The sequence below is a fragment of the Lytechinus variegatus genome, chromosome 3 (genome assembly GCF_018143015.1).
Source record: "Lytechinus variegatus isolate NC3 chromosome 3, Lvar_3.0, whole genome shotgun sequence".
In the NCBI taxonomy this organism is placed as follows: Eukaryota; Metazoa; Echinodermata; class Echinoidea; order Temnopleuroida; family Toxopneustidae; genus Lytechinus; species Lytechinus variegatus.
This window is the reverse complement of record NC_054742.1, coordinates 19,895,046-19,905,549: the sequence shown is the minus strand read 5'-3', so window position 1 is coordinate 19,905,549 and position 10,504 is coordinate 19,895,046.

Here is a 10,504-nt window from a genome sequence, read left to right as displayed (position 1 = left end):
TACTTTAGTCTTATACTGATTTAAATAAATGGTTCTAGTACCATCTGGGCAACATCCCATTTTCTGCAGCATCATTTCAGAATGGATATGTTTACTCATTAGCTAATCTCCCTATTATCTCTTTATATCTTTTGTTTCACATTGCACAATTTGTGGTACTAGGCATAGTATATTGTGCAAGTCATCCTGGACATTACAGACTGTCCTAAATTAAATGCTATAGGTCACAATCTCTTAATTTCAAGAAGAGCCGTCATTACTCCCTCCCCCTGACATTTGAAGGTACATTATTACAGTTTGTACCTTACATTTTGTAATCAAGTACATGTACTGAAATATAAAATCGCCAGCAAACTACATGAATACAATGCAACAAAATACCATTTTATTCAAATGAAAGTTGACAGAATTGCCGCACTTAATCTTTACTTAATTGATCTAAATTCTTTCTATTGATTTCCTTATTTTTATTTCTGTACGCAATGGAAAATGAAAATATCTATCTTTGCACTGATGGAATTAGATATATCTAATTGTAATTTACTCTTATATCTTTCAATAATAGATACATACTAAGTATGTATTTGTCACGAGATTCTTAATTTTAAGCTGAATTTCTTTTCAGAATGAAATATAAAAAAAAAAACACTGTTCAGTTTAGTTTGGCTCACATTTCCAGCCTCAGCTGACATTTATTATAAAAATCAATTTTGACGTTGACATTATTAATTTTTTATAAAACAGATTTGTCAAAAAATAATTATTTGATTAAGGACTGTTCATATTATTCAGTTTTAAGAATAATTAGATTAGACAATAATTAACTTCAAATTACCTTTTAAGTATTTCCAGAGATATTGCATATTTTTACCCTGTTCCAATGATAGCGGGGGGGGGGGTATTTTTGTAAGTCTGTTGCTATGGTCTAAGAAAAACAAAATATTTCTTCTCTCATTTTAGAGTTTTACATGAATATTTAGACAATCTCAATATTTTGCTATGTCAGCATAATCATAAATGGTCTCTTCATGATCCTTCAAGGGTACTCCATCATGAAAAAAAATCATCATATTCCAAGGTCAAGTGCATGAATTATAATTATGATATTGGATGAGCATATTGTTAGTAGAATATGTGCAAATTTTGGCACACAACTACCAGAAATATTTTTTTTTCCAAAAGGCTTATCCATTATTATCTAAGACCTATATTACACCATGTAACTGCATTTGTAATAATACTTTGATTACTATTGGAGTCTTTCTAATGACTTTGAGAGATATTTCACCAATTTGGACAAAATTTGGAGTACTTGACTTGTCTATCAAGTCCACAATCACAAAGTCTAACAAAGGATAAAAGATATATCCCCTCCTTATTAAGAAAAATCTCCTCGGTACAATTGAACTGCATTGATAAGGACACCCTTCAATGGGGTTTTATACCTTAGTCTTGTCTGCAATTTAGGAAGAAAAAACACCTGGATACTGCTGATATCTCTAGGAAACAATGTCAAACGTATCTAGTCAAACAACTCCCCTATCTAGCTGAACAACTCAAATATGTTAAATTGGCTATTGTCTGCCCGCAAAGCTACATTTCTTAGAATACCAAGGTAAAAAAATTATACAACTGTCCTTTTAAATTTTTTTAATTATGCCATTGTTAAATCATAACCTCATATGATTTTTTTCATAGTTTTCGCCCCATTAAAAATAGTTTGATTTGAATAAATAATATTAATGATGAGAGTATATTTACCCAGGGTGGCCACTTCCATTCTGAAAACTGTTCCCCCAGCGGGCCCTGCTATTATCATACCATTTAAAAAATTTATTCATACCAGTTACCCATTCTTTGGATTTTTGCAAAAAAATGTGTTCTCTCAATTATCTTTTTTTTTAATGTAACAAACTTCATTTCATGATTGACTTCTCCTTTCAGCTTTTCAGGTCACCGCTTGATTTTCTTGATATGTTTTATAGTCAGTATAACTCTAGATACTGTATCTCTATTTACACTGAAACTGTTTGATTTTAGCTCCTAAAATAGTTTCAAATTTATTTTGGGCTATGGTTGATTGCATTCCACAGTCACTTAGTGATTTTTGGACATTGTTTCCATGACATCCAAACAGTGATGTTTCTTAAAGGATGGGTTATTTGCATTTCAGTTTTGTGGTTACTTTTACAAGGACCAACCCCTGGATTATAAAGTATACTGCACAGTTGGTACTTCACCTTAAAACCTTTGGCACAGTAACAGTTACAGCCTTTCACATGAACATAGTGTCTTTATTTTAGATATAGAAGTTATAGAAAGTTTTAGAAGTATATAAATTATGCCTCATTTGTATACGATCATTCAGATTAGAGTTCAAGTTATTTCTATCATTCCATTGCATCTAAAGGGAAATGATAATTCAGTTTAGGCCTAATCCATTTCAAAATTCAGTGTTATGTTTGACTATCAATACAGAAAATGATAAAATATCACTTTGTTTAGATGAACAAAGTATTTTGTTTTCAATTTCCATGTCCATAAAGTAATGTAACAAATATCAGTGTATTAACCCTATATTTTTTTTCACTCCCCACCTCTCTTTTTCCCTATTTCTCTCTTCATTTTCCTCTCCTTTTTTCTTTCTTTCTATCCATCTTTCTTTGTTTTCTTATCATGATGGTTTCCTCTGATGTTCTTTGTCTGTGCTCATCCTTGGTTTGATGCTATAAAGGTAAGTGATAAAAAAATGTAACTCACTCATTATGAACAATATTTACTATTTTCCCTCTAAAGTATATCACTAATTTGGCTCATCTTATTAACTATATTTTCAAAAAAGTATAATATCAATTAACATTTGAGGTGATTGTGTAATATTGGATTTGAGAAATTTTTCCTTATTGTGAATAAATATATTTGTTAAGCTAATGATTTAGCATTTTTTTCTCATATCAGTTATTGTCTTTGAAGTTTCACAAATAGAAACTATACACTTCTCTGTACTTTCTATCACATCATGGCCCTGTATGACAGTCTTTACACTGGTACAATCTCTGTCAAACCACAAATTGCTCTTACGTTCCATCTTCAAATATATGATTCCGTTAAAAAAAATTCAGAAGCATACAATGATAAAGTAACTTAAAAATTTTCCTTAACATTCAAATCAACCTGAAGGTTCAGCATCTAGGGTTGTGTATAGTTTAGCCTGTTCAATTCATTTTCACAAGTCACCAGTAATCAGATATTATTTACTACTTTATGGAAATGTCTCAGCCACATTGAAGATCTCTTTCTGGTAGATTTTTTTTCTTTATTTTTCTTCAATCTATGCTTTTTAAGTAATGTTTAAAGTAAAGACTGTTTGTTGAAGGTGTATGTTACTAAATGACATTTTTGGTATGGATTAGCTAGTTTTACTAGTCTCAGTCATGGATCTCCTTGATAACTTAAAATATTCAATATCTTAAACATCTTGCATAGCGCCATCTCCAGTGTGATTTTTTGCAAAGATAATCAATAAGATTGAATCATCAACCTTTTATTCTCTCCCATCATCCATTTAAGAGTTTACACCACTAAATAAATAATCATGGGGTCCTGCTGATAGAGAAGTTTAAAGCTGATGAGCTTTCCTTTATGAAATAATTACAAGAATTATATAGATTAGACTAGAAACGGTAGATTGGAAGCACTACAAGGATTTAAAGCAAATCCACAGTTGCAGTGAATCTGAATAGTAATGAGCCAAATGTTGGATTTATCCTAATAATTCATTCTAAAAGCATACTAAAATCTTTTGGATGATAAGGTAGCTTTTGCTATTATTTTAACTCTAATTCTTCCACAGTGGATAGCAATCAACAAGATTTTAATCATTATTCACAGCCACTTTGGATTTATTTTCAATCCTTTAAAATTCTGGTTGTATCTGACAGATATGGATACTTAATACCTTGGTCACATTTGTTCTACAGCAGCCGTACGGCGAGTCGAAAAGAGTCGTTTTATTAATTTTTATTCAAACCACCTACATGTAGCTGGTACAAAAAAAAATGTTAAAACGGCTGTTTTCGACTCGCCGTTCGGCCGCCTTAGAACAAATGTGACCAAGATATTACCAGTATATTTTTTTTTAGATTTATTGATTTATTTCATTTCTTTTCTTTCCATTTTTCACATACAAGTCAAAAATACATAAATACAATTACAAAAATTAACAAAAGTAACGACCTTACATTTGCAAAGATTGGGTAATTATATGAACAAAATACGATACTTATATCATCATTTTATAAAACTTGACATTCTTAAAAGCATGAGTATTCGTGTGTATGTTAAAAAAGAAAGGGGTGAAATGAAAAGAGAGACCTTTTGAGAGCTTAGCTTGTTGGACGCTGATCTCTCAAATACGTAAATAATGTAAATAACGTAATATAATGTGAACTTGGTAAATGATCATTTGAATCAAGGGAACGTAAATAGTAGGAATATCGCTGAACATATGGAAGATAAATGCATGGTCATGGATGATAAAACAAAAACAAAAAACAAACACACAAAAAAAAAGGAACAATGGACGGGGGACAAGGAGAAAGAATAAGAAAAAAAATTAGGAAAAGACAGATAAGGAAAAGGAAGTGGGGAAAAAGGGGTCGGTGGGAGGTGGGATCTGTATGATTATCAAGTAATTGAGGTTTGTTGTGAGTGGGGGCAAGTAGTGATTTTTTAACTTTAAATTTAAATGTACCTATACTTAAGCTCTCTCTCGTATTCAGGGGAAGGGAATTCCAAAATTTGGGGGCAGTAAATATAAAAGTGTTCTGTGTAAATGCTGTACGAGTCCTTGGCAGGTGATACATCACCTGCATATGAATTGTAATGATTTTTTGATAACCCATGTTAGCATGGGATGTTTCGGGAGGGGTGGTTTTCTTCTTTTCATTTTAAATCTAGAGAGTTTTTACTTGTGTTACAAGATAAAGGGGTTCTTCTAATCACATATACCCCCTCCCCCTTGCGCATACTTTCTCCCTCTCTCTTTGTTTTCCTATAATCCCGTTTCCTTCAAGACCTCTTTTGACTATCTCCAAAAGGTGACCATGAACTTGAATCAACCAGATAATTGAAATTCCAGGGAGTCTGTCTATTTCAAACCTCTTTGACTGTTTCTATGACAACAACCCTACCATACTTCACCTGTAGAATATGCAAATCAAAGTCTGGTAGGAAGCCTATGCCTCATTCAGATTAATAGCTCATAGATCATACCTTGTATATATATATATCAGACCAATGGCATTGTCAGAGATATATTATTTAGAAGGTGTGAACTTGATTCACTTGGTAAAAGATTTGTTCAAACGGAAGTAGGAGGGGTGTCAATGTAAATCATATCTGCAATGTCATCCGATTGAAAATGTTTGAAGTTGTGCCAAGTATATTTTGCAAGTAAGAAAACATGTTGATGAAAAGTAAAATAAGACTTGCCTTTTCTCTTCAAACCACATTTGGTGCACAGATTTAACTTACTTTTTTGGGTGATTGTAAAATAACAACATTGAACTGGAGAAATAATTTAAATGATGCAATTCATTTCAATATAATGTCAACTCAATTGCTATGATCACAGTGAATTTGCAAAAATTACAATGAGCAATTAAAATTTCTCAATGCAATGTAATAGTAGCCTGTATGAATGCTTCCTATCTATGATGATTATTTTGAACTTTAATGATTCATGATCACAGATGGTAAATAGACGGGTGGTAGTTTCATGAAATGAACATTCGGTATCTGATATCACCAGGTGTTCAACATTAGATTAGTTGGTTTGTACAAATATTAACTATCAATCATTTACCCACTACTTTTGTCTCTTTATCATTATTTTTTTTTTGTTTTGGGGAGTATATTTTCAACATACTTTATTTCCTTCATCAGTCTATATATATCTTTCTCTTTCCTTGTCTCTCACTTTATGTCTGTCTGTCTCTCTCTCTCTCTGTCTCTCAATTCATGGTTTCAGTTTGATCTCTTCCCTCTTACTGGACTTGATCATTTCATCTACCTTTTTTTTTGACATTTCTATCCCATTGATTTTTGTTTTCCTTGTGAAATTCCATAATTGCTTTACTTTTTGCTTTACTTTGTTCATCTATTTGAAATCAATCTGTAATTTCAAACAAGAACAGAGTTGTGAGTCATCAATACCATGTAGACAAAAAAAACTAAAAAGCACATCCAGTCAAACCTTGAACTTGAGTTGTCATGAAGGCCATTTAATATGAGAGCGTGTAACATTTATAGTCTCACTTTCAGTTGCAACTACTCTGATTATATCTCCTATTATCTTGACTGTAACCTATGTTGCCATGACTGTAACATATGTAACATATGTTTTTTTAGTAGCAAAGTGTATATTAAGTACTTAACTTCAGTATATTCTAACTATTACTTTACATTTTGGTCACAATTGGCTTTTAATCTTTCCCTCAATATACATACCTCATGCCTCCCTGAATGCCTATTCTCTGATTTTCTATCAATACTATTTGATAAACAAAGTAACCTAATGCTTTATTTGAACCTTTAATAGGAAAACATCAAATATATATGTATACATAATCTTTGAAAGATAATGTTTATACATGTATACTTTTTCTGAAATGTACATACTTGTTGAACAAAAATAGATCTGTTTTGCAGGGTTGTTGTTTCTTGTTTTTCCTTGCAAATATGTACCAAGAAGTGCAAGGAGACCGTAGGGGTTATAATTGCAGTGTCTGCGATTCTAGTTCAGTCAGATTGCGGGTCAGTGAATGTGAACTTTTGTAAGAGTACAAAAACTGTTAGTCTGAGATGATACCCCTCCCCCACCTGCATACCTAAATACTTTCAAAGATTATCTGCTCATGGGGGAGAATGAGGTAGGAACACAGGCTCACTAGTCTTATCACAATAATATATTTTAAACAAATTAAGAAATATAGAAGGAAATGGCATGATGTAATTGCTTTTCTTGCTATCAAACAGATACTTGATTAATTTCATTAAAGGATTTGTAATACCATCGGACCTGTGAGACTGGATCTATATGAACACCCCCTTGCCACACCCCTTCCCCTTCCTCTTTGAATACCATCTCTGAATATCATGCTATGAGGTTACGTTGATCTTGCTGAGATCTTGCTGAGAGCAGGAAGATCACCTTGCAATAGTTTCAGGCCTACACGCCTCCAATCATTTAGGTTTAGATATATCACATAGTTCCATCTATCGCCTCTGATATTTCACTCCTGCTGAACTTGATTACTTCATTGGGCAGAGGTTGCATAAAGATCACCAGTACCACAGCACCAAACAGCAGGAATGATTGTAAGATTTAGATGGTTTTAGTTGTAGAACTGGAACCATCTGCTGTCCATATCCAGTATTCTTTGTCACTTTCCATAGCTCAAAATGTTCTATTGTCTTTTGTTGTCATCCTGAAAAAATACGAAATGTTCATAATACTATTTCTATAATATTAGTTTTTTTTTGCCCCCCTTTTTTTTGGGGGGGGTCTGATGGAAATGGTTTAATCCAATTGCCACATTTGCTGACAACTTGGTTTTCCAATATGATCTCACAGTACTCATAGTTAGTATCATCCCACACAAATTGTGAGTCACCGGATACCAGAATCACCCAATGTATTGGTATCAGTCAGTTCTTATTGAACTTCTAGTATGCTTTTCACACTGCACATATTTTCCTTAACCCCAGGAAATTGGTGGGGCTAAGGGGGGGGGTCTTAGCCCCACCAATTTCCTGGAGTTAAGCTTTGCCCACTTCTTTTTCACACTATGTTTAAGCAAAATGGGCTAGCATGGTAAATAGTATGGTTCTATCAGGCCCTGCAAAAAAGCATGGTTAGCCGGCTAATTGCGGTGCTAAGAGATGCTACGTGTTAGCCAATCACAGACATTAACCATTAAGGCATTAACCCTGGCTAAGCAAGTATTATGGGGTTAAGAAAGACGGTGTGAAACAACAAAAGATAGTAGGGGGTTAAAGAAATGCAGTGTGAAAAGCATATAGAAGTATATTGTGTTTGGGTTTTCCATCCACATTGAAGTGACATCACATGACAGAGTCCCATGTGTGCAAATTAATGTCATGCTTCAGTTAGCTGTCACCAAGGGTGTGTTCAACGTCGATTTTCAAATTTAAACAGCAACATGAATCATGAATGAAAACTCAATTCTGAACACAAACATGGATCAGCGGTGCACTGTTCAGCATCAAAAATATAAAGCCGTTTATATGTTGATTGTCTTTAAATTTCCCGCTTTCGTTAGCACAGCTTTAGTGCTCAGATTGACCCATTACAGAAAAGTCAGTTCTGGCACCTGTTTGTGTAGGCTTCCACTGCGAGAGCAAATTTAAAGACGTTTCAAAATGCAATTGTGTTCAATGTCGCAGGTGCGATGCTCAAGGTCGTAAATTTGAGCTGATCGCGTTTAAAAACGCATCTTTTTCGACGTTTAAATTTTCCTACCAATCGTGATTTGAAAGACGTTTACTTTTACGACCAAGAATAGTGGACATTGAGCAAACCCTTTGTTTCTTATTAAATCTGCATTTTTTTAACACGTTTTCAATCATGATTCATGTTGCCTTTTTTTTTTGAAACCGAAATTGAACACACCTCAAAGACTTATCAAACAAACCTGGAAATAACCTGTGTGAAGTGACTTGACATCTTCACCTTATTCATTTTCACCATTTTTATTTTGATATTAGAGATTTTTTCATCTTCTTATTTTCATATTTTGAATTAATTTCTTGAATTATAACATGGAAATTTTACATTTTCCTACTTGCAGTGCTGATTTTTTTAGCATGGTTTTGCATGTAGGTTCGCATTGCCATTGCAAATAGAAAAGGGATATTTTTGCAGTCTTTGTAAGAACAATTATAACAATTTGATGAATTTTTATTTGAAGATTTCTTTCAAAAAATGTGTGATACTGCCAATGAATTTAATATTTGTAAGTTCTAAAAATGCTGTCTCTTGACCAGGGCTTGTACCTGTCTAAAAAAAGTGTAGACCTGACTTTCCACAAAGCATCAAACTGTCTAGCATGTCACTCCTAATAAAAATACTCATCAAACTAATACTACTTTGCAAATTATTGATGATTCTTAACCCATTTCAGAAAGATAGGCATATAGGGCATATGCAAGTCTATAGGTTAGAGGTCATGTATTTTTTCATATTACATTTTCCTATTGATGAAGAAGATAGGGTAGGTGCAAGTGAGGAATAAGAAGGGGTAACCTGTTGAGGTATATAAAATGCTGATGTAGGGTATTCACAATAAATTGGTGCTCATAACAACAACCCCTCCCCCACCCCTTCCAAACAATCTAAGGATCCTCTTTCCTTCCTCCCTCCTCATTCTATCACAAACTGTTTATCTTCAGATCCCACTTCTTCAGCAGTTCTATAGTCCTGTGGTTTCTGATGGTCATTGCTGCCAGTAAAGGATGACATTGAGTGCCAATAAGGATGTACCTACAAGGATATCCCAATGAAAACATAGACTGTAGGGTAATGTCAAGGATTTATGATACTATCTTTTATCCTTTATTGACTCTTCCTGGTTTCCTTCTTTACCTAACAATCTCCATCCCATTTATCTAACAAATAAATCAATAATTATCCATATATTGATAAGAAAATACTACCTTGTGACCTGACAATATATCTAATTGTGAAATATGTTCAATTGCTTATTTCCATCTTTGTGGGTATGGCATCAAGTCACATTCATTGATCAATTAAATTTTATTTTCAAGTGGCAGCATACACATAATTCTGACAAAGATTTGTGAGGTTTTAAGGTGTTGTTTCTGGATAACAAAAATAATGTAAGGAGCTATCCATGGATACAACTAAACTTAAAAATGGTGTATATCTTATCCTGTGTATGAATTAACTTTTCTGTCATTTTGCAATAAAGGTAAACTAGTTCATCCTGCAGTGATGCTGGCAGGCAATGTTGTGACCATGCTGGTAATGTTTTAATCAATGTCAAGGGTACTAGGATATGCAAAGAAATACATATGGGTAAGAATTACCTGAAGATATAATAAAGTCATGCATCATGTTCTCTCTGCTTGCTCAAGGTTAGCTGTAGCTTCATTTAATAACTTTTTTCTTTTATCTTCGTTCACTTGTTAAAGGTTAACACTTAATTGAAGTATACCTTGACTTTCAAAGCTGATAGATATTGCAAGGCAGGTGATCAAGATCAAAGGCCAGTTAGGATCAATAAACATTGACCATGGTGTGCTGTCAATGTAATAAAAACTTAATCAAGGTTAAGACTGAATTTTTAAAATAATGTTCAAAGTATAAGTCCCTATTATATAAAACTTTCATGTAATGGAAATCAAGTGTTATCAAATGGATAAAAGTTATTTCAACCTTAAAAGCGAAAGGTAAATTAGT